This window comes from Gobius niger, assembly GCF_951799975.1.
Source record: "Gobius niger genome assembly, chromosome: 19".
Taxonomy (NCBI): domain Eukaryota; kingdom Metazoa; phylum Chordata; class Actinopteri; order Gobiiformes; family Gobiidae; genus Gobius; species Gobius niger.
The window spans coordinates 23007806-23030858 of NC_136870.1; the positions used below are offsets into that span (position 1 = coordinate 23007806).

Here is a 23053-nt window from a genome sequence, read left to right on the forward strand (position 1 = left end):
AATGACTTAAAGTGCATATGACAGGTTTTAATGCTTTTGAAAATGTGACTTATAACATGTGTTGTAAGTATTAATCATCATTTTAAAGAGACTAGATGCAGGTTGGTCATTTTATACTCACTACTGCCACCTCAGGTCTTACGCGTAACTGCAGCTTCTATATTAAGCTTGTGCATGACGGCACTTCGGACCCGAAGTAACAACTTTTTGAGTGACAGTGCAGGAGGCAGTTGTGGTTAGGGCTGTCACGATAATTACTATATCGACTCATCGTTCAATAAATCACAGATACACGATATGTTTTTGGGATCGATGTTTATCGTCTGTATGTTCATTAGCATTTACCCTCTATTTTTTCTTTGTTAAACTTATATTTCATGTTTATTGCAGCTTGTGTGGTATTTTAGTATATGATTATGCACTTTAATCACAAAGTCATTTTTATGCCTGAGAGTTAACAGCATCCAGTATCGTTAGAGTCGATAATATCGTTTATCGCGATACTTTCCTGCCTCAATTTATCGAACTTCAAATGTGTTATCGTGAGTGGCCTAGTTGTTGTGAACAGGTCTGAGCTCATTCTACACATTAGGATAAGGCTAGAACATGTATGGGAAGAAAATACATATTTTTAACATTATTGAACTCGGTTTAGTCCCTTTAATGAAGAAATGTGGGGCAGGAAAGCACATTTTTTAAGCTACTGACAGGAAGTGACATATGGAGGTAAAGTTCCATCGCAGTTTGACTCATTTCCCATTGACATAACATGGTTGGCACGGAAACAGTTTAAAATCTTTTTGCCTCTACTTAGGTCACATCCTGTCAGTGTCCAATAAGGAAGTGAAACTATACACTTACTCTATTAACTATGCTAGCAAAAAATGTGTTGAATGTGTCACTTTAAAGGGGTGGTATTAAGCAAAATCAAGCTTTTTAGAGCTTTGTACCATGTTACAATGTTGTTCTCTCATCAAAAACAGACCTGGAGCTTTATTGACCGCAAGCGCATCTTTGAGTGATCTTTGGATCTTCATCAGTGAAACTACTTGATATTTTGTTCCAGCGGTTTTAGATCAACATCAGAGCAAGACAGTGATAAAGATGTGTTTGAGGTTATAACCACTCGCTCTTTTCTAAATAATGTCCAAGTAAAGAAGAAGGCTGTAAGAAGAGAGAGACTGGTCAGGATTTAAAATAGTGAAAACAAACTTTCATTTGCGGGTAATGGGACGCCAGTAAATCACAGTGACATGATGAAAACACTTTTGAGCACAGTTCGGTGATCGATTGTGGGTTTGAAAAAAAACGTGGAGCACATTTCGTTCCCTCTATTATGCAACAGAAGGGAGGGGAAATAAGGGGAAAGAGGGAACAACAAAAGTCTAAATCCCACTTAGCTGTTAACAAGCCAAAGTCTATCTATCTTTTGACGCCCAAGTCCGTGACATGATTGCCCTGCGGTCGCTCTGTGCTCTTCACACTCCGAAACACAGGAAGTCATGTTCTGGCTGTCATTGTCCGAAGCAGGTTGTGCTCATGCAGTATTTAAACCTCCCCCAGCTGTGAACCTCCCCCCGATTCACTCAAGACACCAGAGGTCAAAGTTCATCCCCACAATGGAGAGAAGAGGGTCCACAAACCAGGACGGGGGACAGACAGGACAGACCACAGACAAACGGGGCCGTGTAGAGATCAGCCGCAGCATTGTGAGTGATGGGGCAATAAAGCTAATTATGTGGAGTCTTTACCAAGGCTTGAGGAAAAGTGCTGTTTCAATGACAGCAAATAGCAGTTCAGAAAAGCATGCACAATATTTCAGTCTATTCTCAAACACTCCAGGATGTTGTTTAAGATGTGAACAACGAACTAAATCAAGGCAAGATTTGATATTTCTCCACATTTGTTCAGCACCATCGATTAAACTGAGCATCTGGGACAGCGCTGTTGAGTGAATGTCTAATAAAAAGGGTACAGAATGTTTTGATATCAGCTCGGTGTGTGTCCTTGAGCAGGAAACGACGCGCTTTTCTTGCCACTGGTGCAAATATGACAGCTATGTTTCCTCCAGGTAGCCCCGGGGCAGCTGTAAAGTGTTTTGGGGGGGCTTCAGAACATTTTGAGCAACTACTACTTTCAAACTTGTGCTGTTCGACTGTACTTTGTCACATTGTCGTAGGTTTGAGTCATCTAGTTCGGTGAGTTCTTCAGTAATAACGTCTAGATTCTGCTGCGAGAACCTGACACCGATACTTGGTTTACAATATCGATACCATTTTGATACCTTTACTTAAATATTTGTCATCTAGAACCAGAAAACAGAACGATAATGCAAATCTATTCAATAACAGACACAGCTCGGTTTTGGGGCATGTTGAGCGGGACATAGCATAGATCATATTTGGAGAAGATGTGGCAAGTAGAATTTAGGAACTGGAAATATGTCAAAGAGAAGAATCGGCCTCTAAACCTTTGGGCTGTTCTCACCTCTCTCGGAGTACAATAGGGCTCATTTACATCTTATTTAGAAAAGCCTTATCGCTGTAAGCTCCCCCTGTCGAGTCATGTGTGTGGGGTTTCAGAGTAACTCACTCAAACGCACAGAAACTGATCCACAAGAGGCGTTTGTATAAAACTGACTTTTTTGCTAAAGGATGTGTCAACAACGCAAACCAAAGCAGCGGCGCCTCCTCCCCAAACAACAAAAGGAAACAGGAGACGAGCGAATTCTAACGTGGAAACAGAGCGAGACGTCAGAGATCTTACTGTTTGGTGCTTTTGCAGAAGCTTTTTTCAACGCTGAAGCTGCCGTGGGGAAAGTGTGGTCCTGTCAGGGGAGCAAAGCAGCGTCTCTGTCCCGCTGTCGCTGCTTTGGCATCAAGGCTCTTCGCGAGGAAGCGGCGCCGCATAATCCACGCTTAACAAATCCACTAACGTCCACGGTTTCAGCTCGTCTGATACGATCTTTGTCCATCCAACACGACCCGGTGTTTACCCAGTATGTAAATACACACTGACTGCACGCTCCCAAATCTCCCTAAACAAACAAAGTTCACGCTTTTAAATACACCAATACTGCAGCTTAAACATGGAGAGGCTTCTTCGTGGCTTCAACTGAACGATTCTTCAAAAAAATAAAAAGTTTTTCTTGAAACTTGGGCTGCCGACTTATGTCCCTCGTTCTCGCCACCAGTCACATTTTTTTGCATCATGTATTTGAGCTGAAACAACCAAGTCATTTCCTTGCTGCCCCTGGACCCAACAGCATCAAAAATTGATCTCCAAAGAGAAATATTTTTACGTCAATATCAATATTTATGAGCACTGCCATCCGTTAGCTAAAAAAGAAACCTCGTCTTTTGCTTTGATCATGGTTAATGCCCTCTGCAGCCAGTGGAGGGAGCTCAAAGCTTTACTTTAAAGACATTAACCCACAAAGAATGACATAACAAAGCTGAGGTTCCCAAAAGTGTAGGTCCAAAAGCCATAATCGTGCACGATACGGCGACTTTAGCTCCACCTCTGCGTCGAGATCAAAAAAAGCTCCATTATTAATATCTTTTACGGCTCAGAGATGGTTTGATAACCTCACAGAGTGGACTGAACCTGAGCTAACAGCCGGCTTGTATCTGCAGCCATCTCTCTCTCTCTCGTTTAACCTCCAGGGACCAGCGCTCGATCCACAAATGTGCTCAATTAAAGAGAGCAGAGTAAAAGGGGAGGGAGGGGGGGGTTTGAGAGAGCGGGGCAAGAGGGGCGAGGGGGGCGGGTGATGGGGGTCGGTCACAACATATCATATAAGGCCGGGCGCTTGACACAGAGAAAAAAGGAAAACAAATATTGGGAAAACATGCGGTATCTGGACAAGGTTTGATGTTTGCTGATGTTGGAAGTGGGTTTGTTTATAAGGAATGCTGAAAGAAGACTGGCCAAAGTCACCACATGTTTAAGGTTAATACCTGACCAAGCATTCATTTTCAGGCAGTTTTCTCAATATAGGGTTTGCAGGTGACGTCAGAAAACAATAATTAGTCAATAAAAGACTCCCTTAACCGGGCTGCAGCAGGAGCATCAAACTTTTCATTCATTGTTGCAGGGAGATACCATTTGACGACCATTCAACTAACTCAGAGGGGTGTTTAAAGTGCATATGACAGGTTACATTGCTTTTGAAAATCTGACTTATATAGATGGATAACATCGGTTGTAAGTAATAATTATCATTTTATTTCATTGAAGCAGCATTTTGTATGAAGAAATGCTATTTTAATTTTTAAGCTAATGACAGGAAGTGACATTGAAGTTTGACTCACTCATTTCCTATTGACATAATATGGTTGGCATGTCAACAGTTTAAAAAAATGGCTTTCCACTATCTATACATAAAGACGGCATCGCGAAAATTGAATCTTTCGGGAAACACGATTTTCCACTCTTTTTAGCCATTTTCTGGTGGAATATGAACTTACTTACCACACAAGTAAAGTGATGTCTAAATCGGGTCCATATATGTTTTCTCACAGCAGATTGCTCAGCAGAAGTGAAAAACGGCAGTCGTAGCTAGCGTTAGCATTAGCGCGCTGCTAACGTGTAGCATCATGAGAGCATTCTCCGTTATTTATGTATTTATGGGCTGTTGAACCACTTTGCTTCTTTGTATCTTTATTTAGTAGAAAACTATTGATCACAATTCAGCATTTGTTCGAGTAGTTTTTGAATAATTAGAGAAAGTTCTGTTTCTATCTGTATCTATGTCACTTCCTGTCAGTATCCAGTGAAGTGAAACTATGAACATCACAAAAATGGTCAAACTAAATTATTATTATTTTCTTTTCTTTTTTTTTTCAGCACAAAAGCAGAACTAAGAAACTCATGCCCCTAGAGGCCACAAGCGCCACTGCAGGTGTCGTAGCATGTTGTGTTTTTTACTAATTAATTGTCCGTGAGAGTAAATACTACGCTGACAGAAAAGACAAAGGGACAGAGGGATATTGTTCATTCAATTGCACAATGAAGATAATGTTTTTCACTCAAACTTGACTGTAAATACTGTTTAAGTGGTGCTAGCCCACAGTTAGCTTTGTCCGTTAGCCTGTTAGCTTCTTCTTCGTGATTCCATTAGTGTGTATTGCGCCGCCGGGTCGGAACAGGGAGAGTTGCAAGGGTGATTTTCTGGCCAGAGACACCAGGGGGAGATGGAAGACCCCAAAAGCAAGACAATTTTGGAATAATCCCGTTTTTGTCATACATGATGCAGCTCTAAACAAAGTCATACAAGTTGTCATATTAGCACAAAACAGCAAACACTATGCATTAAAACCTGGCTTGGCGATCCAACTCTTTTCCTTCCATATTTTTATTTGACTTGGTTGCGTTTAATGGAGAGGCTTTAACGCAGACGCGATGCAAATGACTTGTTTATTGGAACAGTATGTCTCTCTTTATATAATCTACACTATAAATAGCATCAGATGAATACTGCATGTCCTCCAGGAGCGAGAAGGATGCTCAGAGGCGTTTTATCATTCAAAGAAAAAACGGCCCGTACTTTCGTTATCCCAACCACTTCACTTTAAATACTTCATACGAACAGACGCGCCTGAGTATTCCTTCATCAAAGTGTAATCAATCTTCGCCGAAAGCCGCTTGTGTCTCTTGGAGTAGTAAAGCGCAGTTGTTTTAATCCACAAAGAAACTTATTTGTGTCAGTTTAAAGCCATACTGGTTCATATTTCCTCCCATTACGTACAACAAATTAGACAACGACCTGCTGCTTTTGATTGAAATGGAGCTTTTGAATGTTGCGTCGTCGCCTGCACGGCAACAATGCAGGGAGGAGAGATGGAAGAGGATAGAAAGGAGGGAGAAAGAGAGAGGAGGGAGAGAAAGCGAGAGGTGAAGCGGCGATAATCAAGAAGTGCTAAAGCATTGGCGCTCGGAGCGGGACGTGAATCTCCGCAGTGTGGGACTGCAGGACTGTGGGTCAATAGTCACCTGGACACACTGTAAATACAGGATGGACTCGGGCGATGACGGGGCAGAGGTTAGCGCCTCACGGCAAAAGGTCCCGAGGAGTGGGATTATACGGCGGTGTTACTTCTTACAACTCCAAACTAAAATACTGTCGTAGCCACAGCTGCCCAAGCAAACCAACCAACCAACTATATACTCCAATATAGTAGTACACTATGTCGTAGGATAAAGCACACTCACCCTGTTGGTGATTCGGCAAGTTTCTCCTTGACCCAGATCACGTGTAGCCTACTTTGGTGATCAGAATGACTATAAATGGACTATTGCTGGGTTGCAGGTTCTAAAATGTGATGATGTCACCGGACCCAGTGGGGGCAAGAGACAGTTTTTCCTATTAACAGCATTACACTTTCACAAGTTATAGCTAAAATGTATGAATTATAAAAATGATAATTAATATCAGTCACTGGGTCCATGATCTTTCTGTACAAGACCAAACATTTCTGCCTTTAGAACGCTGTGATGTCACCTGCAACCCAGCAATAAAGTTTGCTAAATAATGGATGCAATAAAGATGGAACGAATTCAAGTGGCAGTTTAATATTTATGCATAAATGTTAGTAAGATCAGTCTGATAACATGGATTTTACATGAATGAAAAAAATACTTGGATTGTTGCCTTTATAATAATGTAACAATAATAATGCATTGGTTTAATATAGCACTTTGGTGGTAAACTATTATAGATTATATATACTACTATATAGACTGACAGAGGCGAAGCTAACAGTCTGCGCCATCGCCCCCTCCGACAACCGCTCACTCACTCACTCACTCACTCACTCACTCACTCACTCACTCACTCACTCACTCACTCACTCACTCACTCACTCACTCACTCACTCACTCACTCACTCACTCACTCACTCACTCACTCCTGCTTAGCTTCTGAGATCTGACGGGATCGAGCAAAGCAAAGGTGCTATGGCCCACAGGGGAAGCTGTCATTGGGGAAACCCTACAGGCAGTTTTTAGGTTTTGGACCAAATTGGTCCTTGAACATATAACCTTTCACATGGAAACAAAAACATACCTAATCTTCACAATAACATGTTTAATATTGCACTAATGTTTCTCCATAGATTTACATAAGAAATCACAATTTCAAGGGCCATTTTCTGAAAAGGCATTTTTTCAGAGGGATTTTTTAAGATCTAATTCCTAGCCTGATTTACTGAGTTTTGAATGTCAAAAAACAAGGCGAAACAAGATCCAAACTCCTCTCCGAAATAGGTCTACATAATAAAACCATAAATTTGAATCTAGCTCAGTCCGTTGTTCAGATTGTGTCGCCGAAAAAATATAAGCAATATATAGGCATAAAAGGCCTTATTTTTTAAATGAAAACATAAAATGACAGAAAACTTGCAATACATTTTTTTTCTCAGATTTATATCACTAATTGACAGCAAAAGTTCAAATTGAGATTCACCTGCAGTGTCTTACCCAGCTCAAGCTGAAGGTCAGAAGCTAAAGTTAGTGACTTTTCACCGTTATGGCTGATATTTAAAATGTTTTTTCATGAAAAATATGCAACAAAAAGCTGTTTTCATTCATTTGTGACCTGTCGCTGTCTGTTCACCTGCATTGCGACCATCGCTGCCCACTGATCTTCTCTGGACATTCGGACACCTCTACAAAATGGCGGAAACCCTCTTGTTATTATTAGCTACACCTTTCCAATACATTTAGCTCATAAAAAGTTCTAAACGTTTTTACACTCAGACAAATATCGCTGCTCCAAACATAACAACTTCCTAAATCACTGCCGTTTACCCAAACAGCTTGTAAAAACTTCTCACGGCGGCTTCATCTGAGTCAGAACACCGTGTCGCAAAGGAAAGCAAATAACAAAACAAGTAACCCGACGATCGCTAAGCGCTTGTGCAAATGGAGACGACACTTTGCATCGCTCTCTCTCTCTCTCCCTCTGCAGCAGGTATATGCAAAGCAGCTGCTGTTTCTGCACGCACAGGTGATCCGTGACGCCTTCAGATCAAACGTCGGACAAAGAGACCCAGATTTAAGGGACGATGTTGCCATAGTGTGTTTTGACAAGCCGCGGATCACTGTTCAGACAAATTTGTATATTGTAATGTCACGGCCAATGGGATTGAAAGGGCGTTGACGATCGTGTTTGGAGACGCGGGTTTGATAACAAAGCAGGGGATAAGCTGCAGCCTTGTCGGCGGATTTCTTATATCAACTAACCTTTCGTCCAGGAACGGGTAATTAACTTTTACAAGGGGCCACATGAGAAACCTGCAACGATCACTCGCTCAACTTCCCACAGAGTTTGTACTTAGCACTTAATCAAATAACCGGCACTGGTTGTGGCACCTCCCATCCTGTAGGTTCCTCCCTCCCTGATAAATGTATATAAATCACATAAATGGCAGTTTTCCCATATATATTGCAACAGAGTACTAGTACATATTGTAAACCAGTGAATACGGGGACCCCTGGGGGCACATGAGCACTTGGTACGGGGTACTGGGAATTGGTGAAATTGAAAATGAGCTCAATTTCAATATTACTCTCAAAGAACAGTTTGTTTTCATGATGTTTTTCAGTAAAAGGTTTGACTTTGAGAGCTACATTTTGAAAATAACACGATACTAAATACTCAATAATATCTAATGCCTCAAGGGGTACTTGGTAGAGATGCTACTATCCATTTTTCCCCCCGGTACCGATACTGAGGGTTTGAGGATCTGCCGATATCCGATATTAACCAAAACTAAGAAACTTTCTTAACCCTAGAACACTATTGCCGGGTGTTTTTCACCCGAGCAAATACATTTATGTGATTTTCATGATGATGGTTTATCTGAGTGTCCTGTGTCTCTGAGCTTCAGCTTTGTCTTTGACATCTTTAATGGCCTAGGTGTTTTCCTAATCCAAAACACACTTTTTCCTACAGGCACATGTTATAGTGATAGGAGGTGGGGCAGGGTTAGTGTATTTAATCAGGCTCTTGCCCCTTTCAAGGTTGACATTCAGGACTGACACATTTATTTTGCGACTTCAACTACAGCTTTGCTCCTGTCACAGAGTTCAGTGTTTCTGGCCTCACAGTAAGTGAGAAACACATAGTTATTTTATATTACACTACGCAAAGTCTACTTTTTAGAGCTTTGAATTTTACAGTGTTTATTACAAACGTTCTTTGAGCTGTACATGTTTGAGTAATCTATGAGTCTTTGTTCACATAAAAGTGGATTTAATAACTCCTTTAACCTGTAGCTAAAGGAGTTAGCGGCTCATTTCATTGCTTCTTTATATTGTTTTGGTCAATCTACAGACATTGTTGCTTTGCACCAGGAAAATCTCGTTTATGAAAGCGTAGAACGTCTTAAAGGGGCTATACAGAGTTTAAAAATGTTAAAATGATGTGTTTTCCTCCCCCTACATGTTCCAGCCATGTCCTAATGACCTGTTCACCACAACTGCCTATAAAATCCTGCACTGTCACTCAAAAAGGTGTCAATTCGGGTCTGAAGTGCCGTCATGCACGAGCTTGATATAGAAGGTGCAGTTACACGTATGACCTGAGGTGGCAGTAGTGAGTATAAAATGGCAAACTTGCATCTAGCCCCTTTAAGCCTTTCTCGATACACCTCAAAAAGCAAAATACCACCCGCTAACAAAAGCATCCAATAACTTCTCATGTGGAGTGGACGAAATGCAAACCTACAGCCTCGCAAATGACGACACGGAGGCAGAATCAGCAGCGACAACAACCACTTTGTCAGAGAGTCAAGGAATCTGCAAACTGTAACGTAATGGTTTGTTTGAACACCGCAGTCGCCACATATTTAAATAGGGCTCCAGTCTTGTGACTATAACCGCATTAATCGGCACCACTCTGCTCTTCCTTCGCTCTCCGCTCGTGTCTGTTTAGTATTCAGCTGTAATTCTCCCCGCGGACGCCATGCTGAGGACACATCTGCATTTTGATTGGAGCGCACGGGAAGCTTCCACATCAGGGAGGCCGGTTTTTAAACGCAATGAACGACAACAACCTCTTCTCGTGCCGTCGCATTAGCAAACCACAAAGGCCGTGAATATGTAAGCGAGATAATGTCCTCTGCAAACAGCAAAATATCAGTCTCCGCGGGGGCTAAGTGCGTACGAAAAATGCAAATCCTGTTGTTCATACTGTACCAACATGTGAAGTATATGTGTTTCTGTGAAGATATTTGAACAGTATGTCTCTCTATTTGACTTTAAATTGAACGCAGCAAACAAACAGACCTTTAGTTAGCCACTGCATGTACAAAATCCCGCCCTGTTTCCTTAGATAGTTTTGTCCAACTTTAACTGTGTAAAAGTGTGTCAACTAGTGATTATGTCTCTGTCTGTTGAAAACTGCTTATGGTGATACCACAATCACAATTCAATCTGTTAGCTTAAAGAAGAACTAAGTAACTTGTTTACCTTAATAAATCCTTTTCCTAGTCCATCTGGGGGTAATACAAATGTTAATGGGATGATTGGGACCGACCCGGAGGTGCAATACACACTAATAGAATCACGAAGAAGAAGCTAACAGGCTAATGGGTAGAGCTAGCTGCGGGCTAGCGCCACTTTAGCAGTATTTACAGCCAAGTTTGGGTGAAAAAAGTATCTCCATTGTGTAATTGGGTTGTGGCACAATGTACAATACCCTTCTCTCCCTTTGTCTTTTCTGTCAGGATAGTATTTACCACAGGCATTTACTCTCAGGAACAAATAATGAGTAAGAAAAAACATGCTACGACACGTGCAGAGGCGTGTATGGCCTCTAGGGGCATGACTTACTTAGTTATGCTTTAAGCTGCAAGAACATAAGTACACGTTTGTGGTCGGGCCGAGCTCAGAAGCTCCAGTCACTGCGCTTTAACCTGCACTAGCACTAATTGAGACGTGATTGGGACAGGGGCTTGCACTGTGGATGTAGGAGAGTCCTTTAATGTTCATTTACAAACTGGTTTAAGCCACAGGATCTACACTGCCTGACCAAAAAACACTCTTATATTTGGTTGGATGCCTTTATCTTTGATTTCACCATGCATCTACAATGCCAAAAGATCCAGTGTTGCTTTCATTTTTCACCAAGATCTTCTATTGATGATGGGAGAGTGTGACCACTGTCCAAAGCCTTCTCCAGCACATCCCAAAGATTCTCAATGGGGTCAAGATCTTGGACTCTGTGTTGGCCAATCCATGTCATGCTCCCTGAACCACTATTTCATGAATCCTGGCGTTGTCATCTTGGAATATCACCTTGCGAAGTGTTAATAGGATGACTGGAGGGTCTTTCATCTCTTCCCGGTGTCTCTGGTCAGAAAGCAACTTTACCTGCCTCCGAGTCAGAGGCGCAATACACACTAATGGAATCACGAAGAAGAAGGTAACAGGCTAACGGGCAAAGCTAACTGCGGGCTAGCCCCACTTAAACAGTATTTACAGCCAAGTTTGAGTGAAAAAAAATATTTCCATTGTGTGATTGAACACCTGCAGTTGCATCTAGGGGCAAGAGTTACTTAGTAGTAGTCATTATCTATTCCAGAAAAAAGTCTGTAAAAATTAGTGAATTACTTACATTGCTTGTCCCGTGCGAATGCCCACAAAGTTTACAACGGTAAATTCAGTTATCCCTCAGGTTATTCTAATCCCGTGCGAATCGGGCTTAAGTGTAAAGAATTATACAACTTGAAAAATGTTCCATGGATCATACCTGGCGTACAGTCCAAGAGAAAGTCCCGAACTCATCTTGATCAAGATTCATATCCAGTCATGGTTTGGAATTCACTTTGTCAAGCTTTGAGCTCAGAGTGATCAATTACACTGCACCTAAACGCAACATGCAACTGTCCTCCGCTCATTTGCTATCAGTTATATTATATTTACAAGTTTGGGGATTCCCTTTTTGACAATTCAACACCGTAACCTTCAGAAGCACCGGTGCAGCCGTAGCTCGGGGCGGGCTGGGTTGCTACAACAAACATTAGTGCGGCGTACAGGGGTTGAGATGTGAGGCTGATAAGGGAAAGTTAATCATATTTGAGCTCAAACAAGCTTTTAGTGACGTATTCAGAACATTATCGCAAGCCGCGGTTCGCCAGATAAGAGCGGAGTGACCAATCGTATCCAGACAACAGTAAACACGAACCGCTGCCGGGTGAAATAAAGGTGGTTTGTTTGGGTTAACGACAGAGCGATTTGTTCACGCTACAGTGTTTTAAAGGATTAAGAACAGAAGCATAAACTGTGAGAAATTCAAGCAAGTGAAGTGCGCAGACCTCCACCAAGGCATGACAGTTCAACCTAAATTCCAAACAGTGAGCCTGAGTTGCAAGATTAGATGCAATCAGGTCGAGGTTCAGCAACACTATGAGCCCAAAGAATGAGATCAGCCGACCACCTGAACATCCTGACTGACCAGGTTATTCTTCTTCCCTGATGGTAGAGGCATATTCCAAGATGTCAATGCCAGGATTCATCGGGCTCACATTGTGAAAGAGCGGTGAAAAACGAATGCAATTCAGTGCAAATTCCAAGCTATTTTAAGTCATTTACTTCACATAAGATGCATGGTAATTTTTCCAGAAATAGAAAAAAAATTGAAAAAACTTTATTGTCTACCATGCACAATGATGGCAGAAATTCGCCTTTGGCTTGCTCATACATTCAAATACATTTGCCCAGCAATGTACAACAGCGTAATGCTCTCGACATGCACAATAAAATCTAATTGTTAATGCAGTAACTCACGATTGTTTTTGGATGCCGTGTGCGCTCGAATTATTTTGAACTGCACAGCAGCCTGGGGATCATGGCCGAAATTTTCGCATGGATTTGGGAACTAATCCCAGAACGAGGAGGGACGGCAAGACGATGACGCACTATTCGACATACAGAAGCTTGCAGACGCGACTAGGCCCGAACGATATGGGCAAAATTTCATATCTCGATATTCATGCCAGATATCTCGATATCGATAAGATACGATGTACTATGGGTTAGGTGAAAACTAAGCATTTTTCAGAAAAATAAAAACATAATACAAAAGAGTGCAGTTTTATTGATGAAAAGCTATATCGTTTATATCTCCATATAAATACGACAAGGATATATTTTTCTTTTGCGATGTTGGTATCTTCAATGTTCATATCTCGATATCGATACGATAATGATATATCTTTCAGCCCTAGACGCGACGGCATTTTTCGATCAAGCTTTAAACCGTGTTCTAAATAGTTCAGCTCGAAAGCGGGTACGTCATACGTCATCGGATACGATGATACGATGATACGTTTGGCTATGGCTACGCGCAGACACATGATAGACATTCGTAGCGCCCAATAAACGGCTATGGATGATTGTAAAACACACCTCTCCTATGAGAAAATGAATGGTGGTCCCCAGACTACATGTAACTTGTGATTTTAGTCTGACAATAGCCAGGCTACAGCTCTACCAGACTCACTTACAGATATCTCTGCAACAATCATACATAAACCGAGCACCAACAAACCAAAGTCAGCAAAGAGAACGCAACAACATCCAACAATCAAAACATCTATGTAATTATACCAAAGCTGTGACTGAACTCTGACAAAACTCATTGCTTTAAACGTATGGCTGTATTTGAATCACTCACCTACAGTAGCTGTTCGGCGACTCAGCCCCAGTTTGGTGAAGCAGACGGGCATAAACAGACAATCTGTGGATAAAAACACAAAAAAACAACCCATGAGCATGACTTTGGACCAGAAAACGTCACAAAACAACTACAAATCGATGAGAACTTCAAACTACGGCTGCACTTTTTGAGTTATTACGAACAGACAAACATTGGCAAAACCATAACTACATTCTACAACCATTAGCCCCATAATTAGGAGGTCAATTTCCTTCAAGCATCAGCTTTTATGCAAAGTCGATTCACGTATTACCCAATCAATCGAGGAAATGTACTTATTTTTCAGCCTCTCATTGAGCAGCCGTCCGCCGCGGCTTTTACAGATTGCAAAGATGTTTTTATCCTTATTTTTATGGAGGCCCAGTGTGATTGGTGCACTTGAGTGTAATAGTCTAAAGCAGCCCATGCATTGTTAATGAGAGTATTTTTTTATTTATTTATTTTTGGTGAGGGGGAGAGAGCGAGAGGGAGAGGACGTTCGGAGCGTTTCAAATCCTCTGGGTATGAGCGAATCTTTAATGCGTCTTTTCAAGTGAGTGCAAATAATGATATTGAGAAAGCTCTTAGCCGTTGGAGTGTCTAGACGTCTGGAGTGTATCTCTGAAAATAAATCCGCGCTAATGTTGGCATTCAGAAATTAAATAAAAAAGAGGTCTCTACACTCAAGTTCCCTCCTACGAGAAGACTGCTGTGTCGGGATACCTCCTGCCTGAGTCCTGTGTTTCTATTGTAAGTTAATTGAGGCCTAAAAACATCACTTTGGTACTACAGAAAGGATGTTTTATGTTTTAAAAGTGGACATATCCTTCCATATGGGCTTAAGAATAAACTTAAAGGGACTAGACGGAGTTTAAAAATGTTAAAACTATGACATTTCTACCCTCTACTTGCTCCAGCAGTGTCCTAGACTGGAGAAGGAGCCCAGATTCACCATAATTGCTGCTAAACTCCTGCACTGTCACTCAAAAAGTTCTTCTGAAGCTCTGTCTTAATATAGAAACTGCAGCTACACTTAAGACCTGAGGTGGCAGTAGCGAGTATGAAAATGACCAACTTGTATCTAGCCCCTTCAAAGTCGTATATCGTTTACGTCTTATCATTTGAAATGGGCGATATGCACGTGTGCGTCATGTGACTTCCGCGTGGATCCTCCAGAGGCGCTACTCTTCCTGTCCCGTTATTTTTTCTATGAGTTAGTAGCAGCGTCTTGTCCAAATAAATAAATAGCTCAAAATTACGGGCAGTGAGTTCCTGATGGACATTCACAGGAACTTTACCGGAGGAAACTTCCTGCTCATCACAGTGTTTTAAGATAAGATCAGATTAGATAAGCCTTTATTGTTCTCAACAATGGAGAAATTTACTTCACTCAGGATGTGCAAATAGGCAGAAAAGGTGAGAAAAAGAAACAAAAAACAATTAAATAGTAAAATAGTGGTATCATATGTATAATGACTACCAAGGACTTTGTGGGGCCAAAAGTACAAACAGTAAATAATTAAGTAAACAGTAAACTAACAATAAATAAGAATTCAAATAGTTAATTAGTTAAAAAAAAATAGCATTAATACTTTTTAATTGTTGATTTTTGTGGTTTTTAGATACTATAGCCGTTAGCTCTGCCTCTGACCGCACATTTACACAATGGAGATATTTTTTTTTCACTCAAACTTGGCTGCAAATACTGCTAAAGTGGTGCTAGCCCGCAGGTAGATTTGCCTGTTTGCCTGCTAGCTTCTTATTTGGGATTCTATTAGTGTGTATTGGGGCCTCCCACCCGGTGGCAGCGAAGTTGCAAGGGTGGACCAGAGACACCAGGGGGAGATGAAAGATCCCACAATCAACACTTGTATTACCCCCAGAGGGACTACGAAAAGGATTTATCAAGTGACTTAGCTCTTCTTTAACACGTAGCCAGTGCCCTCCCATCAGTAACTCACTGTCCATGATGTTTTCTTGATCTATTCGTTGATTTGTGCTAATCCTTACTGGGAAAATAGCGAGAGAGGAAGAACAGCGACTTCCAGAGATCGCATTCGGAGTCACGAGATTCTATTAAATCTCTGCAAGAGTTAAAAAGTAACAATGAAGCACAGGCGCTAGAGCTGCTTAGACTTTGCCCAGGGCTCCTCCTGCCGGCAGCTGTGGGAATAACGTACTAACTTTCTGTTTCAGTTTACGGCGTGGTTTACAGCTTGATGAGCACACTTTGATGCTCTTGAAAAATGTGAGGACAGTCTCTGATCTTAACAATGAAGCAATAGCACTCAGGCAATGAAGCACTGACACCATAGAAGAAGAAACCGCTAAATTAAACAGGATTAAGTGCTGAACATGCTATCGCTCAATCGTCTCACACTGACTAAACACACAAGAGGCTGATTCACAAATGAAACGGTTCCTACATTAATATGGGCCACTGTCCGAAGTGTAGAATGGGTCAGAAGCCACAGCACAGCAGTAAAGGATTTCACTTTCACCGACGCGGCGTGAGTAGAGACAAGGGTTAGCGATAGAGAACACGGAGCATTGATTTTGCACAGTGCCCTTTTCTCCGGCAAAGAGAGGGATCGATAAACTCAAGTATTACTCACGGCAGGTTTAATGCTGGACCCATCACCGGCACAAGTGTGTTTTCAATGAGCCCAACCTGAAATCAGTCGCGTCCAGCCTTTGCTCTGTCTAGATTAGTCAATGAATTGTGGAGATTAAGAGTCGCAAATGAACCTACAGCAAATACATGGAAAAGGACACACTTCTCCTAGAACTTGAACTTTAATATTAGTCAGGTACAAGGCTACTTTTAAAAGAGTTTTAGTCAAATAGAAGAAGAAAAGAATCAACCAAAAATGATTTATTTAAAAGGAAAAAAAGTGATAAGTGATTAAAATTGATTATTTGCCATATTGCAAAGCCAATATACATTAAAGCAAAAAAACAAACAAAAAAACATCCTCTTTCTGATGCAAAAATTGCAAATCTCTTTGACTTTTTGTTTCAGACACATTCGCAGAAGTCATTGTTGAGTAAATATCGACAGTATCGGCAAAATTTTGTCCGATAGCCGATATTCCTAGCCGATAACGGCTTAAACTTGTGACACAGGCTTGTAAAGTGCAATACAACAAGTTTCTCAAAGTGCTACATAGTAGTGATTATTCATTGACTCCACACTCGGTGGTGGTAAGCTGTTATTAAAGCCACAGCCGCCCTGGGGCAGACTGACCATTTACCACGCTATCATGTGTTATCCTGATCTCTTATTATGTCTGTGCCCTCTGCTGGACACGTGTGAAAATCTTTTTTTTTTTTTTTTAAATTCAAGCTGCCCCTTAGTGGCTTGAATGAGCAAACTGGTTAATCTTTAAAAAAAAATCATAATTCTGCACAGGAATGGGCTAGAGAGACATACTTTATTTTTTTACATACTGTGGAATTCATGGTCTACAAGGCAGGGGCCGGATTAAATCATCTCGCGGGCCGGATCTGGCCCACGGGCCGTATGTTTGACACCACTGATGTATAATGAATATATTACGATTTTAAAGTCACTTGCCCAACACTGGTAGTGACATGAATTATGAGAAGCATTACATATATTTAAGAAAATGCCATAGAAATTATAAAAAGAAAGAAATGAGCAAAATCTTGTATATAAAATACAAATTGAATCTATTTTTACGTCGACATGAAACTATTTTCTGTTTTACATGTGCAGAGAAGCTTCAGGGTTGTATGTTTGGCTCCTTCAGCAGCTCCTGGGCTTTAAACAGTCTCTGCTGGACTGTCAACAATCACTAAAAGCACGTCTCCCCGAACCTCCCGCTTCAAAGCGTAAGTGCACTGACCGCATCTCGCCAGGTCAGAGGTCGCGGGCGATCAATACAGGAAGCCGCTCCGTTGTACGAGCAGAGAAAGACGGCGGAGGGGGCAGGGCGAGGTCAGCACTTCACGGGAGAGGGTCATTTAGCCACAAACCAGCTGACCACCAAAAAAACTACACCTCCTGCTAAAGTCTCGCGCTTTGACCCCGAGAGAAAGGTAACAAAGACAGACATGGATACACTGGACTCCCTTTTAGTGGCCACACAAGAGGTTTGTGGGATATGAGCAGAAATGTCTCCATTTTCAGCTCGTATGGCTAAACTATTGATGTATGTTTGAAGGGATTATGATTAAGCCAAGAGTTCAAGTGTTCACATTAGTTCATACTACATTTAAACAAATGAAAATACTTGTTTATTTTGTACAATTACTCAAAATTTTTTAAGATTTATATGGATCAAAAGCAGGAAAGAACAAATGTTTCAACTGTAACGCAGCAATCACACCTTAAAACATTAAAACAACAAGAAGAAAAAACAATCAAGATTCAGCAGCAGTACAGCTTTTCAAAATAGGAACTATTTTGTGTTCATCAAGTATTCAGTGTTGATTAGGGATAAGTAAATAAAATAAAACAGCTATTCCCAAAGTCCAGTGGGTTGCACCACCCTCAGAGATCCAAAATTCCAATACCAACTAACATGACTTGTCATTAATTTTACAGTACCCGTCCTGGAACCGTCACCTTAACGTGGTGGAGGGGTTTGAGCGCCCCAATGATCCTGGGAGCTCTGTTGTCGGGGGTTTCGTGCCCCTGGTAGGGTCTCCCAGGGCAAACAGGTCCTAGCTGAGCGGTCAGACAAAGAGCGGTTCAGAAACCCCTCATGAGAGACCAACAGGCCCGGTTAGAACCATGAGGCCGTCCTTCTGTGGACCCACCACCTGCAGGAAGAGCCATAAGGGGCTGGTGCAATGTGATTTGGGCAGATCCGACAGCTGCCCCCACGACCCGGAAACGGAAAAGTGCAAGAAAATGGATAGATGGACAATTTACATTATATCATTAAGAAAGTTTACCATCCGTGGGATAAGTACTGATTCAAAGTATCAAATTTATAAATATATTTCTAATTCATTTCAAACTCCATATCATTTCATAAACTTGTTACGTAGAGAATCTTTGAGGGACCCCTGGAAGTGCCTTGGAGGCCCCCAATGTTGGAATAATTGTGACTTTAAATGTGTTTGTTTCCTCTATTATCAAGCAGAGCAGCCCCATGAGTAAGAAAACAGGATTTAATTGGAAACACCATCACCAAACAAGATACTATAGTACTTTTGCTTGGCTATGTACATAGTGATGTTTTTCCTCACATAGACTAACCTGACACACCAGACTTTTCTCAAATATAAAGAGATAGAAGTGCGTATGACAGTGTTATTGTACGTGGTCTTGATTAAACAACTAAAAACTAAACATAAATTGAACACTGTGCCCAATATTGCACGAAAATCCTTCATAAACTGAATCCTTTCTAAAAACAAAACCTTTCACACGAGCCAAACATCTCACAAATGAGCCAGGGACAAGCGCACTTTTGTAGGTTGCGTGCCAAAAAAAAGTTGAACACATCTTTTCAATCCCTCTCCGTTGGGTTTAGCGAATCACCGGTGGCAGCGGCGGCGGCGGCTTTTGAAGTGTAGTTTGACACCGCTTTCGATGATCTCCCAATGCTGCAAGAATCCAGAAATCACCCCGATTCTCCCCGAGCGGAAAGAGGCTAATTTCCTGCCTCTCTTTCTCGCTCCCTTTCAAGGTCCCTCCTCATGCAGAACCCTCGGCTTCAGCCCCACATGTGAAACGTTACGGACTCGGGGCGACTCTCCTTTCTCCGCGCTCTCTTAGATCTGCCCGTTTGCTCTCAGTTCGACCCAACAGCCGGCGAAGTTCAGGAAATTAGCGAGTTCCTGTGAAGGGAAGAGGGAGCGGAGCAGAGAGGCCGGTGTCAGAGCCAGAGGTTGGAGCGTGTTTAACGGCTAACGAGCTCAAGAGAAAAAACCTCCATAACAAGAAACAACCGTTCAAAAACATACACCTGGGATAGGGGTTTTGTCCTGCAGGATTGTAAAAGCAGATGTTTGTGAGAAAATACTTCTGCGAGCTGTGCATGTCATCAAAAAGTGTTTCAATTACAGAGTTGGTCTGTGTTGAAGTAAATGTACTTAAAGCAGAGTTTCTGAGGATCTTACTTGAATAGTATTTGTGTTGAGAACTACTTCCTACTCCACTACATTTATATGAAGGCTCAAAAGTGCAACGTAGACTTCACTTTAAAAGGGACTAAACGGTGTTTAAAAATGTTAAAGGGAGGTATTTTCCTCCTCCGACATGTTCCAGCCGTGTAGAATGAGACCTGTTCACCACAACTGCCTCTAAAATCCTGCACTGTCACTCAAAAAGTTGTTAATTCGGGTCCGAATTGCCGTCATGCACAAGCTTAATATAAAGACTGCAGTTACACGTAAGACCTGAGGTGGCAGTATTGAGTATAAAAGGGATCAACTTGCATCTAGTCCTTTTAAAAGGTGGGATATTATACTTTTTGGTCCGTTCCAGTCGACTGAAGAACAGTTTCATACACAAAGCCATCGGGAAGCTGAACTACCTGCCCTCCCTCCCACCCCTCTTCCCCCTCCCTCCGCTCCACATAAGGATGAGAGAAATATAAACTCAAACCAATAACATGTTTTTACAAATAAAAAATCTTGAATCTTGAATGTTTTTTTTTTCAGGCACATTGTACCAGTCTATTCACCTTATTCTGAGATATGTTCCTTCCTGAGCTTAGACGAGTTGATACGTACCTGTCTGGTCAAAGATGTTGTCAGCGTTTGGCCTCTCCCTGTATATTCCTATAGCTCCAAAAGGGGGTGACGTTGGAAGCGACCAAGCTCTTCCACGGGCACAGAGACCAGACAGGTACACATCAACTCGTCTAAACTCAGGTAAGAACATATCACAGTTTGTAAAATAGGTGGCCTGTTCCTTTAAGAGCAGACAGGACACTGTTCAGTTTGTTTCTTGGACACACTGATGAGTCCTGTGTAGGAAATATTCAAATGCTGGTGACCTAAATCAGCTGCACATGAGCCACTGTCACTGTAACATAAAGTGGGACTGAGAAGTAATATGAATTATCATGAGTTTGTGGCCTTTGAGTTGTTATTTTTAACTAAAGTCACGAAGAAGAAGCTAACGGGCAAAGCTAACTGTGGGCTAGCATCACTTAAACAGTCTTTACAGCCAAGTTTGAGAGAAATAAAAATGATGTCCATTGTATAATTGGATGTACAATATCTCTCCCTCCCTTCGCCTTTTCTGTCAGCGTAGTATTTAATCTCCAAGACAATTAATAAGTTAAAAAATCGCAACTTGCTACGACACCTGCAGTTGTGCTTATAACCTCTAGGGGCAAGAGTTACTTAGTACTGCTTTAAAAGCAGTAAAAGTGATATTCATTCTTCGGCCTCCCGCTTCAAGTGAGTTTGACACACCTGCTCTTCAGGCAGTGATAAACCGGCAAATACAAGCTTTCACTTTCAGCTAACAGCGCGCTAACAAATCAATGGCGCCTTAATGAACACACTTTGAACACGGGAACTCGGAAATCGGGAAACACGGAACACGGAAATCATAGTGGACCCAGTGACGGATTACAGGCCTTAAAAATGTGAAAGAGGGTTTTGTGTTTAATCTATGAGGCAGTAAAATGTAGGAAATAGAGATCAGAACACTTCAGTAGTGGAAGAAGAAACAACCAAAGTGAACAGGATCGCTCAAAACGGCACGAATGAAGTGAAATCCTGGGCCAGGTGTGTTTTTGAAGAGGGAAAGCCGAGTCCAAACCATGTAAAGAGTCGAGAGTTTCTTCAGACTGAATGACTGACAGCAGCACCTACATAACTCCAACCTCAGTTTTCTTTTGGCAAGGAGCAACTGTGACCCTTCAAAAAAAAAAAAAAGGAAAACCTCCGGCCTCCCCCCTCCTTCCTCCCCTTCGCGTCTGAAACACCAGCCCCTCTGTCTCTCTCCCGCCGCCCTCCTCCTAACGACAACTGGCCCGTGTCGTGACAAGTGGTGACAGCACCCTGGAATTACCAAAAAAAAAAAAAAAGGAAAAAAGAAATCGTAAAAACCCGAGCCCCGGTGCAAGTTTTCAACGCGATTTATTTAAGTTTCAAAAATCTTGCGGAGAGGCCCAATTAGGCTCGGGTCTGCTCAGTGTCGACAGGCGTCAAAGCAGCGCCCCAGACTGAAATTAGCTCAGCGCGAGTCGTTTGTCATTCTGCGAGAGGAGAGTTGGAAATACATGGGTAAAAGATGGAAAAGGCTGTGTGTGCAACAGCTCAATCCGAAAATGCACAAAAGGCCACACTGGGAATGCTTAAGGTCTAAAGAAGGAATTGAGACTAAATCTAGCTGAAAGTCTAAAGCGTAAACCAAAGTTAAACCATAAAACTGATCTAAAAACAGGAGTAAAACAACCAAATGTGACAATATAACATCCTGCCCTGCAATTTTTAATGAGTTCAAATGAATCCAAGAACCTTTATGTGAGTCATGTTTTACTTGCCAAGTAGATGATTCTGCCAGTGGAACAAGTAGTTTTGCACTTAACCTTTTAACCCCCGCCTTAATCGGGCGCTTTTTTCTCCTGTTTGGCATTACCCAAATCTAAAAACTTATATATATATAGGCCACTGTAACGCCTGTTTTGCTACCGATACCGATACTGGGGTTTGAGTATAGAGATTCCACAGTTACCATGGAGATCCGCCATCTTTGCAGCTGTTAGCATACATTTCCCTTGACTAACTATTAGCTAAAAACAGTATAAAGTGTAGAAAAAAGCTGTGGAACTGGCAAATACATCTAACACACTGTGGTGTCCAAGTGTTTTAATATGAACAATAACTCCAATATTTTTACTTTTAAAATCTCCATTAATTTACAATTGCTGCTAATCCCATAATGCTTAGCGATATGACGTCACATTCTCGAACTCTATATCCGATATTTACCGATACCAAGAGACTTTGATCTCACTTTTGACAAGTGGCACTTGTTTTTTCTCCATTTCATCAATAAAGTCATACTTTATTCCCATGATGTTACAGATCAATGATCAATTATTGATAAACTAATGAATAAGCATTAAACAAGGATCACTGGACTTTTCTACACTAATTATCCTTGAGTATAGAGTTTGGGAATGTGATGTCATATTGCTAAGCATTATGGGATTAGCAGATATTGTGAACTAATGGAGATTTTAAAAGTTAAAATACTGGAGTTATTGCTCACATTAAAACACTTGGACACCACAGTGAGTTAGATGTATTGAGTGAGTTATTACACGGCTTTTTTCTCCACTTTTTGTACTGTTTTTAGCTAATGTTAGTCAAAAATGTGAGAGCAGTTGTTTCTTAAACTAAAATCCTACA

The 23053-nt window shown here is 41.5% G+C and overlaps 1 protein-coding gene and 1 long non-coding RNA gene across 2 annotated transcripts in view; one reads left to right on the forward strand and one right to left on the reverse strand.

The window, feature by feature from the left end:
• Nucleotides 1-13748, reverse strand: part of LOC306978658 (zinc finger MIZ domain-containing protein 1-like) — a 69398-nt gene extending 55650 nt beyond the window's left edge. The window contains exon 1 of the mRNA XM_079577314.1: nucleotides 13682-13748. The gene's annotated coding sequence lies outside the window, so the exon portion shown is untranslated. The remainder of the gene's footprint in view (nucleotides 1-13681) is intronic.
• The window catches only part of LOC306978668, a 428827-nt gene that overhangs the window by 323172 nt on the left and 82602 nt on the right, over nucleotides 1-23053 (forward strand). The window contains exon 2 of the long non-coding RNA XR_013793904.1: nucleotides 91-211. This is a non-coding gene — a long non-coding RNA (uncharacterized lncRNA). The remainder of the gene's footprint in view (nucleotides 1-90; nucleotides 212-23053) is intronic.